This window comes from Balaenoptera acutorostrata, chromosome 7 (assembly GCF_949987535.1).
Source record: "Balaenoptera acutorostrata chromosome 7, mBalAcu1.1, whole genome shotgun sequence".
NCBI classification, from domain to species: Eukaryota; Metazoa; Chordata; class Mammalia; order Artiodactyla; family Balaenopteridae; genus Balaenoptera; species Balaenoptera acutorostrata.
In genome coordinates this window covers 56,746,728-56,762,059 of record NC_080070.1, presented here as the reverse complement: position 1 = coordinate 56,762,059, position 15,332 = coordinate 56,746,728, and the positions used below count along the sequence as shown (strand labels likewise).

The 15,332-nt window shown below is 41.4% G+C and overlaps 1 protein-coding gene across 4 annotated transcripts in view; it reads right to left on the bottom strand.

Annotated features, from left to right (window-relative positions):
• Window positions 1–4,268: 4,268 nt before the first annotated feature.
• The window catches only part of CDK14 (cyclin dependent kinase 14), a 575,870-nt gene continuing 564,806 nt past the window's right edge, over window positions 4,269–15,332 (bottom strand). For all 4 annotated transcript variants that reach the window (XM_057550063.1, XM_007195799.3, XM_057550065.1 and 1 more), the window contains one exon: window positions 4,269–7,672. The gene's annotated coding sequence lies outside the window, so the exon portion shown is untranslated. The remainder of the gene's footprint in view (window positions 7,673–15,332) is intronic.

The following is a 15,332-nucleotide window of genomic DNA, read 5'->3' as shown; positions in this document are numbered from 1 at the left end:
AACCACAAAGGAAAAAACAACAACCCTGATATGTAGAGTTTGCCAATTACTGTGGTGTAAATACTCCCATCTGATTTCAAGTTATTAATGATTTAAGAACTGGCTCACAAAATTCCTAGGTATACAGTTGGTTCTGGTGGCCTGGTATCAGCTAGTTCCAGCACATGACTAACAGGAGGCAGATCCTTTAATTCCAAGAGATGTGCTGAAACAATTTTTTGCCCTTCCCCTTACGATGTCTGCTTCCACAGGATCAGAGTAGAGTGGGCAGATGAAATGCCCCACGGACCTGGAAACTCACAGGAGCTAATTCTCAGCCTCCTATCCCCCACCAGCAGTGCCCTTAGACCCAGGCAAGAGGGAGCTCTGTTTTGGTTCCCATGTTTAAAGGGCCTGGCTCTAGATCCTCGGCAAGCATAGCCCTCCTCCAGAGAATGAGGAACCCATGGTGCCATGCCCAACAGGAGCCAATCTCGCCCACTTCTCTTCATATTCTGCAGATGCCTGGGACCCTGGAATCCTCTCTGCAATTGGAGTCTTCCCCAAAAACCCCCTCCCATAAGTGTATGCAGCTGATGCCCGCGGGCCGGCCAAGGAAGGGCTGTTTGCCACAGGTACGGACAGAGTGTGGATGCGGGGGGCAGGGCGGGGTGCCCACGCATATGTATGCTACACGCCACCAAGTTTTGGTGAACTTAGAGGAGTCTGAGAATTCTAAGTGCAACCCTGGTTTTTCTAGGTCATTATGAAGACATATTTGTCAAGGTAAAATAATAGAATTTATTTAACATTTTGTCAGCTGGATTTATAGTTTGAAATATTTAGCTGTATGGTACATGGGCTTCCATTTTGGCTCTGTCCTGGGCCTGGCAAGTGTCAGGGGTGGTCCTGGCCTAACCCCATTACCAGGGCACATTCTAAGCCAAGGTAAGCAAACAACAGCCCTCGGGCAAATCCCTGCCCACTGCCTGTTTTTATACAGGCTGTGAGCTACAAATGGGTTTTACTTTTAAAATAGCTTTTAAAAATCAAGAGCAAAATATTTCATGACATGTGAAAATTGTGAAATTCAAGCTTCAGTGCCCCATAAATTGTTTCATTGGAGCCATGCTCATTCATTTATATGTTGGGCGTGGCTGCTTTCACACTCTGACAGTAGAGTGAGTCGTTTTGACGGAGACTGTGTGGCTCAGAGAGCTGGATATATTTACTATCTGGCTCTTACGGCAAGTTTGCCTGCCTGCTCCCCGGAGGAGCAGACAGACAGGAGGAAGGCAAGAGGCTAGCAGTTCTCACGCGAGGTGCACGACAGCAACACCTGTTGAGCTCCCAAACAGACCGGTGCCAGGGACCCACCCTCAATATTTCTCGAATGAATTGGTCTGGGGTGGAGGTGTTTTCAAAACTTCCCCATGATTCTAATGAGAGCCGGGGCTGCCAGCCGCTGGGCTAAGGGGATTGGATACCAGAGGGTCTGGATTCCCCCAATGTTTGGCCGAAAAAAGGGACTTGTGCCTGCTCGCCCCAGGGATCCGCAAGGTACCCAGTTATTCGATTTGGTTGAAGATGGCGAGAGGGAAGAGAGTCATTGTTTCACACTGTAGTAGGATGTATAAGCTAAGTTGCATTTGAACCTAAATCCTTGAACCGCTGCTTCAAACATATGTCCCCGGATGTCCCCAGCATTGTCTGCATCTGTCAGGCACACCTTCGCCAGGACCCCCGCTGGGTCACTTCTCAGGATACACTCCAACTGGGAACCCTTACCCCATCTTTGCAGCATGCCCTCCATAATTATTGGTGGTCTCACAGGGAAGGAGAAAAAAGAGGACTCTATCAGGATCCCATTCTCCACCGGCACAGTCAGCACCATTGGCAGAGGCCGGCTCCGGGGCTGCAAGCCTGCTCTGAGCTATTATTGTGCCTGGCTCTCTCTCAGCATGACTCAACGCAGACAATACAGCACACGGAGAGCGTGGGGGATGAACAGTAAATACGAAGCCTTGGATTTTTTTTTAATCTTGTCAGTTTTCTCCTGATTTGTGTCCTTTATCCTAGCCCCCTCTGCTGTATAAGCTTCTCAAAGCTAATGCCCATAACGCCCCCACCCACTGGTAGCAGCAGGCTGCTGGGCCGCGGCGGGGTCCTCATGGCGGAGCTTTACAATGCCCGCCATTCTTCAGCGACGGTACGCGTTAACCTAGTGGCACCGGGTTGCTCCGACACCTTCCCCTCTGGTTTCTCTTTCCTCTGGGGGCCAATGGCAAGGCTGGGAGGACCGCCCTCCTGACTCTAACTGCTTGCCTCTGCGAGCACACACCACATGCTCCAACCTGGCAGAGCTGCAACGGCCCTGCTGAAAAAGAGCAAGGGAACGCTGGGCAATTATGGGGCTGAGAGTTGACTGTCATCTCTACTTCCACGTTAAAAAAGTTAGAACTGTTTCTCCAAGCTATTTCTTTGGCCTCTGGTAGATACCAGCCCTCCACCTCCTTTCTTTTCTCAAGAGCTCGTGGGATTAAATCAACCCGGGGATGCGGTCAAGCCCACCGCCGAGGCTGCTGGGAATGATGTCAGCAATGGGCATCTGCGCTACTGTCACCGAAGTGGGACGATGGCATACATTTTGCTCCCTTGAAACAGCTCCAAGGAACAAGTTATTCTTTTGACACTTTTCTAGTTCTAATCAGTTTCCAGGGTCACTTATGGCTCCCATTTAACTAAGAAATGTGCCTGTTATCTCTACCTCGGCTACCACGACGTCTGCCTCTACGCCATCTCCTGTCTCAGAATCCACTGGTGGTGGCAGGGCTGTGTGGAAGTGCACGTGCCTTTGGCATAAATGACTTGCTGCTTTAGGGGAGACAGCAGGGGCTGGTGGAGGCTGGAGATGGGTGGCTCTCACGAGCTTTTGTGGAATGCAATATACATCAACTGAAAACACTTACATTCGGTTTTGTGAGAGTGTCAGCTTGCGAGGGCTTCCAAACTATGAAATCACAGAGGTTATAGGAAAGGAGCAAGGGAAGGGAAACCTGAGGTAGCTGCTACTGGGGTGGGGGGTCTGTGCAGGGGAAGGCCGGGGGTCGTAGGTCTTCTTAACATGAGATATGAATTTTGATTTTTACCTTCAAGGAGAAACATTTTAAAATCACCAAATAGCATATCTAGAAGTTGATGACTGTATCTGGTATGAACTTTATTATCCATCGATGGGGCTTTGTTTGGGGTTATGAAGCTGACAGATCCGACAAGAAAGAAGAGGTGATGACAGAAATGAAACTGGGCTCCCCAAGTGGCAATGTCCATCCCAGTGCGGCTCCCAGCGGTGCTGGGTCAGGTGCAGGCGCCCACTAGGCGGTGTTCAGGGAAATGTGCTCAGCTCCGAGAACACTAACGCTTCTGGCAGAATGTCAGCGCGCTCAGGCTTTGATTTGTGTTCAATGGAGGGTAACCTACTCACCTCATCTTAGTGTATGTGCAAAAAAAAAAAAAAAAAAAAAACAGAGAGAGAGAGAGAGAGGAAGAGGCAATAAAAGATACTAGTAAGATTGTCATTAAACAAAACCAGATTGGCTCCAGGTGCACAGAACATGTGGTTAATGTCAGTAAGGAGCTGGGGGAATTGTGAAGATCTTGGAGCTCACAAGATTTGTTTTGCACAACCTCTAGTCCTTTACCTGCATTTGGCATAGCAAATCAAGCAAAGGGAGGGTTTAACAGATTTCTGGAACGTACCAGCTAACTCACTCCTTCCCACATCCAAGAGCATTGTGTGTTTGGTCTCTTGTTTGCATTCTTTTTTTTTTTTTTAATTAATTTTATTTTATTTATTTTATTTTTGGCTGCATTGGGTCTTCGTTGCTGCGTGTGGGCTTTCCCTAGTTGCGGCGAGCAGGGGCTACTCTTCGTTGCAGTGGTGGGCTTCTCATTGCGGTGGCTTCGCTTGTGGAGCACAGGCTCTAGGCACGTGAGCTCCAGTAGTTGTGGCACACAGGCTCAGTAGTTGTAGCTCACAGGCTTTAGCGCACAGGCTCAGTAGTTGTGGCACACGGGCTTAGGTGCTCCACGGCATGTGGGATCTTCCCGGACCAGGGCTCAAACCCATGTCCCCTGCATTGGCAGGCGGATTCTTAACCACTCTGCCACCAGGGAAGCCCTTGTTTGCATTCTTTAAGAATGGTTGTGTCTAAGAGTTTTTAAGACAATGTTTCTTTGATGGAGTATATGGTGTTATTTGGTACCCACCAAGATGTACCAAGAAAATGTACAGAGATTCTGCTATACTTTATTCCATATCATGTTACAAGAAAACAACAGTGACAGCTGACAAACCATTACGTCTTTCATAATACAGACAAATTACAATTGGTAACAAATATGCAACATGTATTATTCCATTCTCCTTACTATGTGTCATTTTGAAGTATAATAATTTTCTGAACGATGCTAGCTCATTTCTTAGGTACCAACCCCCTGTTAGAAAGTACACATCTCAGTGTATCATACAAAAAAAAGCTAAAAGAAAAATTTTAAAAATCCACTCCCAACTAGAAAGAATGTAGATTTTGTATGTGCCTCTAAAATATGCTGCTGTAGGAAGGGAATGAGAATAGGAGATTGCTTATTTTACTTGAATTTTGTTTGGTTTGGTTTTTGGTGTATGAGAAAATTGCAAGGCAGTAACTTATACGGTTTCCTCTGCCTACAAGCTGGTAAGGGAGATGGAAGTTATATGCAATTATGCAGCATATTCCTATGTATGGGGCAGGCAATAATCTACCCCAGTATGTACAGCCTAAACTTCCTCTTATATAACAAAGATTACAAAACCAGTAATATTCACAGATGATTATCTTGTATAGACGCATTACCTAGGGTATTGATTACACTGGCTATCATGTACACACTGAGGAAGGGATACCAAGAGACCGTGCTTTCTCCACAAGCCTGGAGGCTCCTCTGGAAACTCTTCTCGTCACCCTTGGGAGGTAGAAATAGCCTCTCATCCTTGTGTCAGGGGACGGACAGCCACACCCGCCTTATGCCCCCGGTTTTTTTCTGAGCACTGCAAACATTTTTTTTCATGTCCTATGTATCTTGTATTTTTAAGTCAACCAAACTCTTCCTTTAAGAAAATGGACATGGAGTCCCAAGTTGCCTTTCAAAATACTGTGTTGCAGTGACGTCACACGGATACAGCTACCATGCTAACATGTTCTAACTATTCCAGCTGTTTGAATCCAAGCTACTCCTTCATATAAAAATAATCTCACAAAACATTCCAGTGCTTTCTCAATAGAATAGTAAATCTGCTCATGAACACAGTCTGTAGTGAGTTTCATGGCTGTCCTCAGCGAGAGGAGGGAAAAAACAAGGAGAAGGTGTTTGCAAATGGGAGAGGAAAGAGAGAGACAAAGTAAACTTTAATGTCCTACACCAATGGCAAGCATGGGGAACCGAAAACCTCCTAAATGAGACCCTTCTGAGACATATGTCTCTGTAATAAAACAGATTTACCCCCCCCCCCCCCCCACTGAGAAGTATTATGTTTCATTTCCCAAGAGAAGCTGCCAATGACAGGGGCATATATCTGAATAACTCTAACATTTCTAATTGAAATCTTTAAACATTAAATATTTTCAAAATTTCAAGTTAGAAAGCTTATTACATAGCAAGACTGAATCATCATCAGCCCTTGGTTTAAACTTCATTAAGTACAAAAGTTATGCCTCTCCCCCAAATGAATAATTCAAAATAAATCACAGGAAAGGCCGTTTTTTGATTGCACGTAAAGTTTTCTCTCCACATTTACTTTAAGAAGTCCTAATGTAAGTACACGTTAAATCAAAATACCTCTAAAGACTGCCAAAGAGTTGGAATGTATGAAAGAAGAATGGGAAGTATTTCTAGGTAGCAAACAGTAAGCATTCTGGCCTTGGATAACTTTTCCTCTCTTTAAAATCAATCAGTAAATAATTCCTCGCTTAGCACTTAGAAGCTTACAATGAATACTACTCTGGACAAGATGGATTGTGACCTGACATCTATACTCACACCCCACTCCAGGGCAAGTACTGTTTTAATGTTTAGAAATCCTGGGTCCAATTTCCTAGGTATACTGGGTGACTATAGAAAAGCTTTTCCTTCACCTGACTGACTCGCAGGGAAAGTTTTTGTCAAACTGGCTCATAATTCCTACTCTTGATCCTAAAAAGTGCGACACGTTTCAAGTTCTCAGTCTCTCCTCCTGTCTACTAGGAAATGTAAAACAATGTACACGAAGGTATTTCCGTAAGAACTGGTGTCCTCAGGAGCTAGGTTTCATGCTCGAGATGAAGTTTCCTAGCTGCCCCAGTGTTATTTGGGGTCTGCAGTGAGGCTGCCCCACCGGGAACAGACCTGCGCCAGGCAGCTCTCCCTCTGGATCAAAGCACGCGCGTGCCCAATCCACCTTCCCTCCATGTCACATACTCGCCTTCATCCTCCAAGGTCTCTCAGCTTCTTAAACAAGGGAAGCCAGGCCTTTCCTTTTTCCCTTTTCCATCTTTAAAGCAAGACTCCTGCCTTGTTTCTAAAACCTGCATCCGAACAGTTATTCCTGGAGACTGCTTAAAGTTAGGGTACCCAATGATGCCTTCCAATTAGCCTGGAATGTTTAGAAAAATGTAGTTCAAAGGTGTTTTGGTGTAAATGAGCAAATTTCAAACTCTGGCTAGCTTTGTAATTTGCTTTTTAAATGTTGACTAGTAAAGACAGCATTCAGGGCTCATCTAGCAGATAGAATTCTTTTGCACCCGTGCTTTAAACATTCTGCTCCTCACTCTTTTCACCATTTAGAAAATACTCACAAAGCGTAACAAAGTGGATGGAAAAAATAAGATGTTGACAAGACCCAGAAAGCATGTAAAAAGCTACCTCAATTTCTAGAGGTTCAAAAGGAAGCGATTTATCCCTGTCTTTGTTCTTAATGCTTCATATTTGTTTCTTCACTTCCAACCTGCTCGGAGAACAGTCATGCTATGTGGCTTGAAAATGCTAAGCAGATTCCGATATCCTATATAAGTGTGCAGTTATTTCCAAGAAAAAAAAAAAACAAACACACTTGCCTATGTCCTCAAAAGGTAAGAGACAAGTGGGGTCCCATGGCCAGGGACCAAGGTGTCAAGTTAGTTAGAGAACATGGGGGTTTTTTTAGCTATAGTTTTCCTTCCTGGTGGTTGCAAAATGTGCACTGCTCTCAAAGAAAACACACATTGTTTTATGCCACTATGTGGCTTTCAAGTACAGACATTACTGAAGAAGTGTGAACACCGAGTGTGTTGTCTTAATGTATTTAAGACATGGCTGGTGAAAGCATAAAAACCTTTACAGAGATGCCGCGGTGCAGAGGGAAATCAAAAAAAATCAAACACAAAAGACTGAAAAGAATACATGCCATGTATCAGTAAGCAAAACTTAATCTTCACATAGTTCTTGGAACTCACAAGGTATCCAAATGCGTGCAAGGTTTTAAATAAATTGCAGAGAAAACAGGTCTTGCCAGCTTCAATTTTCTTGTAAGTGAAATCCACCACAGGGAGTGAAAGGAAACTGATCCATGATTCCCTTCGTATTATTGGCCACTTCATTAATGTTTTTTTTTCCTTCCCAGAATGATGACAACTTAATCCTGGAAGGAGGAAAAGAGAAAATTGTTATATGTTAAAAACAAAACAACCAAAAAAATCTTACATCATTCATTTTTCCTAAATTACATGAGACATCAGAATCGGTCAGGCCAAAGTGAGCCTATCCATTCTTTCCACAGCGGCCTCGAGCACACATACTGGAAGCAGAGCGGTCTCCTTAACCAAAACAGTCCTTATAATACGATAAACAAATGCTCTGATTGCGTTTTCTTCTGTTAAAATAATTTAACTCCATGAATTTAAATGGTCTAACCTCCTCTTGGATAATTTAGAGAAAAAGAAATTCAGCAAATTTCCTTCCCCAAATCATTAGCACTAATACTGGTCTTAATTAAGTGCCTGTAGCATCATACAGACCATTAAAAGGATGTATCGTGTTCATTTTTATGAACATGAAATAGAAGAACGGATCACATACATGTTTTTAAAAAAATCCAGCTGTATATAATTCCACAGTGCCGATTATCAGACCTAGTTTCAGCAGAACGAAAATTGGCCCGCGTGACCTGAATTGCCAACCTCTTCCCAACATCCTGCATACAACTGTGCATTTCCAATGATGCCTGCTTAAACTCGGTAACTACTTCCATGTGAACGGTTCAAGAAGAAAGACGGAATGTTCACTCTGTTTCTCTCTCCGTTTCTTTTTTGGCCCTTAAGCATTTTCATTGAGTTTCTAGGATGGGAAAAGAATGTCTTGCCAGGAAGGGTGAAAAGAAACACTGCCAGGGTCAAGTCGCACAGCCCAGAGATTCGATCCGTCAGCTCCACTGAATCCCAGAACCAACTCATTATCTCAGTTTAGAAGCTTGAGGTCACTGAGGCCTGGTCAGGCCTGCTTGTCCCCTTCCACACTGCCACACAGGCATCTTCCGTGGCAGACAGGGAACAGTGGCCTTTCGTCGAGACTTTGCAGTGCAGTTGCCCTACTGCTGCCCTTGCAGGCTAGGGAACCAAGCACATCACCCCTGAATGGCACTACCTTGACCAAGGGAGCAACAAGTTCCAATCTTACAGTTAAGAACCATTAAAACAGCATCCTTTCCACCCTCTACTCATTTCCCCCACTTACTATGATGGTTTTTGGAAGGTTAACCTTCCACCCTTTTTTAAAAAATTGAGGTGAAATTCATATAACACAAAATTAACGATTTTAAAGCATATAATTAACTGGCATTTAGTGCGTTCACAATGTTGTGCAACCATCCCTTCTATCTAATTCCAAAACATTTCTATCATCCCCAAAGGAGACCTTATATCCTTTATTTACATATCTTATATCCTTCATTCTCATTCTTCTCTTGCTCCAGGCTCCTTGGCAACAGTGAATCTGCTTTCTGTCTCAGTGTATTTATCTATTCTGGATATTTCATATAAATGGAATCATACAATATGCTGTGTCTGGCTTCTTTCACTTAACATAATGTTCCTGAAGTTCACCCATGTTGTAGCTTGCACCAGTACTTCATTCTTTTTTATTGCTGAATAATATTCCATTGTATGAATATACCACATTTTGTTTATCCATTCATGAGTTGATGTATATTTGGGTTATTTTCACCTTTTGGCTATTGTGAATAGTGCTGCTATGAACATTAATGTACAAATATTTGTCTGAGTACCTGTTTTCAATTCTTTTGGGTAACACTTGGTAGTGGAATTGCTGGGTCATATGGTGATTCTGTTTAACTTTCTGAGGAACTGGCAAACCATTTTCCACAGTGGCTGCACCATTTTATAATCCCCCCAGCAATATACAAATATTCTAATTTCTCTACATCCTTGCAAACGTTTGTTATTTTCTGGTTTTTTGTTTTTGTTTTTTCTTGATTATAGATAGCCTAGTGGGTATGAACTGGTATCTCACTGTGGTTTTGATTCACATTCCCCTAATAATTAGTGATGTTTGAGCTTGTTAGCCGTTTGTATATTTTATTTGAAGAAATGTCTATCCAAGTCCTTTGCCCATTTTTATTTTTTTTTTTTATTTTTATTTTTTTAATTTTTATTTATTTATTTATTTATTTATTTATTTTTGGCTGTGCTGGGTCTTCGGTTCGTGCGAGGGCTTTCTCTAGTTGCGGCAAGTGGGGGCCACTCTTCATCGCGGTGCGGGGACCGCTCTTCATCGCGGTGTGCGGGCCTTTCACTATCGCGGCCCCTCCCGTTGCGGGGCACAGGCTCCAGACGCGCAGGCTCAGCAGCTGTGGCTCACGGGCCCAGCTGCTCCGTGGCATGTGGGATCTTCCCAGACCAGGGCTCGAACCCGTGTCTCCTGCATTAGCAGGCAGATTCTCAACCACTGCGCCACCAGGGAAGCCCCTTGCCCATTTTTAAATTGGATTGTTTGTCTGTTGTTGAGTTGTAGGAGTTTTTTTAAAAAATATATTTTGGATATTAATCCCTTGATTTGCAAATATTTACTCCCATTCTGTGGGCTGCCTTTTCACCGTGTTGATAGTGTCCTTTGATGCACAAACATTTTAATTTTGATGACGTCCAATTTATCCATGTTTTTCTTTTGTTGCTTGTGGTTTTTGTGTCATATCTAAAAATCCTTTGCCAAATCTAAAGTTATGAAGATTTTCCCCTATTGTTTTCTTCTAAGAGATGCCAGCTCCTCCAGGAAGCCTGCCCACCCTGGCCAAACAGGAGTCAGGGTTTGTCCTGACATCTGCTTGCCTAGACACGGAGTTCCTACAGCCACACCCGAATGAAGTAGTAGTCATTGCCTGGCTCTCCTCCACTCCACCACTTTAATCAGCAGGATGCAGACCTGGCACCCAAGCTGACCTTCTGAACTACAGACTTCATGTAGTCCCTGTGGTCTGAGGGCATTTGCTGTGAGGGAGCATGTAGGGTGGCAGGTGACATCATTATATTCTTGATTAAGCTTCGTTTTGTTGGCCATTGTGTCCCTAGAGCATAGCCCAGACCTAGCTCAGGTAGTCAGTAGACAGTTGTGGAATGAACAGGAAGGGGAAAGGTAGAATCTGAGAACTTGGGAGTGGAATATGTTCTCAGATGTTATTCCCTCCTGGCATGGTGACCAAGGGCAAATGCTGTACCTGTGCTCTTGCTGAAATAGCACAGTGCTGGGAACAGAGGTGGCCATCCACAGATACACTACAGGCTGAGAAAGGTGGGTAGGATTAACACCTTCCTGTAGGTCAAACATTTTTTTTTTAACTCGACATTCTATTTGAAAAAAATGATTTGATTTTCAGTATATCTGATTTTATGTAACCATATGCGCGCACCATCGTCCATAGCATGTTACTTTCCTATTGGGTTGATTTAAGACTTTCTTTTAGTCACTCCTGGTGTTTGTCCTTGCCTTTGCTCTGATTCTTTGGGTGTAACCTCTAGGAGAATCATATGTACCTAACCCAGGGCATAAGCAGAGTTGGATAATAAAGGATAATACAAAATAATAGTAATTGGATAATAAGTGGTGAACAGAGTGATTATGAGATGTCTATTTCTTAGGTTTAGGTCAGACATTTAATGAAAGGAGCCAATAATACGAAAAGAAGGGAGGTGCCAATGAGAGCTAGACCCTTTGCCATCTCTGTGAGCAGTTGAGCCCAAACTGTGCCCACTACCCTGCCTAATATTGTTCACCGGCAGCATGGGATGTCCTTTCTTCCTCCTTGGGTGGCATCAGCATCTGTTTCAGTTTTCAAGGACTGCATAGGAGGTAGGTGAGTTTACTGCTAGAAAAATTCTTTAAAATCTAAATGTAATCATGCGTTTGACAGGTGGGGATATAGGTGGAAGGAGAGGGCACACAACATTCATAGGGAAGCAAAGTATAATAGCAAAATCCTTCCTTACATTTAATTGATTATTAAAATGTACCACACACACAATACAAATGAAACTGAATATAAATTATAAACTATGTGCACATCAACCCCTAGGTATATAAACCATAAGATTAACGGATGCCATTTATATCTTGCTTTCTGTTTTTACAATGTTCTTTCTCTAGAAATGAATGTTTTAAAGAAGAAATAGGATTTTATTGATAAAATCCTTATTCAGAAATATCTACATAGAGCTTCTCAGCTATAAATATTAATTAATTGGATTGCTGGTACCCATAATGCAACTTTGTTCTGACCCATGTGCCCTATGAACTAGATATTTTTTGGATTCAATTTTCTTAAAACCAACTGTCAGCATCATGTGATGGAGGAGATGAAAAATGAAAATGAGCAGCCCCGCTGTGCAGGTGGGTGACCTGTGGGAGAGAGTCTGCCTGGTAGGATTTTTACACGAACCATCAGACACAGACCAATTGATTAGATCATCTCATACCCGCCACCAACTAGGCTCAAGAGACTAATTAGAGAGAGTACTGCCTGCGCAGGCACCCCATTGACACCTAATTTGCTCAGCCAAAGCCTTTGGGGAAAATGTATTATCTCTGCAGCTGCACTTCATGCATTTCTGATTTGAGGCATAAGCAAGGAGTGCTTCATCATTCTTTTGAGCAAACTGAATGTAGAAGCCCTTAAGTGCTAAATGCAAGCAAACAGACCCAAATTAAAAACGGGCCAGGCTCTTTCTAATTCCCTCTGTGCTCCCTGTTAAATCTCTATGTGTACACATACACACACACACACACACACACACGCAGTTTACACGCCAGTGGGACAACACAGCCCAGTACCCCAGCTCAGGGTGCTTCCATGTGATCAGATGGTCTCTCTTTTGCTGGCCTACTTACGCACTCTCAGGTTTTGTGTTTGTTTTACTTTTTATTTTTTTAACCCTGCTGCACTGCCCCTCCACAAAATATTCTTTTTTCTACAGGAAGACTCTGGCCCCCCCTTTTTTTCTCTCTCTAAGCCTCACTGGAGAGAAGTGATTATTTTGCTTCCAAATTAAAACAACTGTAGGTTTTCTTTCATTGCCTTAATTGTGAACAGTATATTCACCAGGATGTATGTGAAGCTACACATAGGGTAGTGTTGGATAATCTGCTCATTTCTGTTTGGGGGACTTCTGTGTAAAGATGCCTAACAGAAAGGGAAGCAATTTGATGGAAATAAAGCTACCTCCCAGTAGCAAAGACAGTATAGAATTATAAAATAGTTAACCTCTCTTCAAGAAAAACAATGTATATTATTTGACCACCTTTAGCTTTTATCTGTTTCTAAACTAGAATAAAATTAACTCCACATTTCCTTCTTTTCAAATGTAGAATCCAAAAGACTGGTATATAAGGAGGAATTTAAAGACAGGTGTATAATTAATCACATGCTTTAAAAAAAGGAAATAAAAATGAAAAATCCAGACAATATGGGAAAACTAGAGTATCTCTGTGCCAAATCTAGTGGCTAGGGGGAATGAATTTCCTTAATGCTGGAAAAGAAAAAAAAAACAGGACCTGCTATGGTGTGTTCTAGAGTGGACTTAATGATTTTATGCCTTTCCACTCACATATTGGATGAATTATTTTACCCATGTGTTCTGATAAATTACAATTCTGCTTTGTAATTTTCATATTTATCTTATTCTTAAGCATTCGGTGAAGATTTGGGGGGATCATTTTAGCTGTCTACTTTTGAAATCAGCATTCATAGTTGTCCTAAATTGGGCATTCAGGTACTCAGAGGATTCCAGTGGCCACTGGAGTGATTGTCTTTCTGAAGGTGTATAGAGAGTGGTTGCAGGGGAGATGTTTGAAAATAGTTAAAAAATCAGGGCCTTAACTAACACACCTAACCGTTTACAGAATTTATTCTGATTTGGTGAAAGACAAAGTCCAGAAAGCTTCTTTTTCCCAAGTATCATATTAATAAGACTTCACATAAAAAATATCTAGGAAAAAAAAACTACCAGGCTGTGTGAGTTTGAGTTTGATTTTGCTTAAAATACTAATCTTTTGTACCTAATTAATCTTCAAGCAGAATTTGCTACTGTAGAAAATTAAGTCCACAAATAAGATTGCTAAACCCCAAGCACCTAGGCAACTACAAACCTCTCTGAAGTTAAAATATCATGTATATATACAAATATATACATATATGACACATATACTCATTTGTATATACAACATATATAATCAAATTTTATACTGTAGATTTGACATGAATGTTGGACTCAAAATGATACGTTTTAAACTTCACAATGATTTTCAAAAATCTGGGGACAGCTTTATTTCTTCGTTTTTTTGTGAGTTTAATTGTTATGATTTGGCTAGAAATATAGGTTTTCTTTGAGAACATCTGAAAGCAGTGTTTTCCAGTTGTTCTGACATTGCATTGAAGCTCCTTGTGGGGTGGGGAGAAATGGGATGAAACAGAACGAAGTAGAAAATTAGTTAAACCTACTTCTGTAACTTATTTCTGATTTATGATAATCATGCTTCTCCCCACCAGAAGAGAATACGTCTTTGAGACCAGCAAGAGAATATTAATTAAAATGAATGCAGAAATAGTCGGGCTTTGTTTTAAGCTTAACAGAAGGTCCATCACTCAAATAGCCCAAATCCTTTAAATTGAAAGCTGTTTGGTAACATCCATATGGGTGCACAATGCACTAATTGCAGCGACTCTGCACATTTTAAGCTTCTTGCCAAAGTGGTGATTATAATTAAAAATTTTTAGGCAAAGCTTTAAGTCTAACATTTCAAAACAAAGCATTTCTTATACAAGGAGACCGACTTAACATATCATTTTAATAATCATCGTTATCAACGAACATTTATTGAAATCCTCGTTAAAGACCAGGCATTATATGATCTGTAATTAGCTGTGATTGAAAAGAATCCTCTATTTTAATGGTGTGACTGTTTATTAAATCAGATTTATGTAAATATAAAACACTGGTCGTATTTTAATCCACATGTAGATTAAAGGATGGCAATCCTGGGAGTATGTCCTATCTCAATAAAGGCCAAAAGTGTGCAGGGAAAGTACTGATCTAGGTCTTCTAAGAGCCACCAAGACATATTTTAATCTTTTAAAAAATCATATGTATATATATATATATATATTCAATCGCACATATAATCATTTATATATCATACCTAATATATAAAAATCATACATATAATCATATACACACATAAGCATACATACATATAATCTAAGGTTTGAAATAGCTAATAGAAATAATTTTAATGACAAAGTTAAGAATAGGAAAGCCTTCACCAAAGTGGCTTATTCTTTTCAAGGATTTCATATGTGAAGCTTTATTTGCTCAGCATACCTTTATAATTGACTGGTTCCCAAGTGGGTATAAGTTAATTAAATAGAATTCTGCCCTTTCACCTTCCTTATATATTACAATCCTACTAAACTATATTTAAATAAACCAAAGTCATGTAACTCAGCAGTGTGTGCATTTTTTACAACTTAAAACACACACACACAAATCTCATAAAACCACTTCTAAGTATTTAGCAGTCAGAGAGACACGAGGGTTCATGTCTGACTTTAATTAAAAGATCTGAGAGCAGATGTGACTTCATTTTGGGTGGATTTTTTTCTTTCAAATTAAGTTGTCTAGTTATTACTGTCCAAAGTGTTGAAGCACAAGAAAATTTCATGCTAAGGGTTTTGAATTCAATATATATGATCATCTACAACTTTAATCTGTCTCATGAACCATGAGACAGAAATTTGC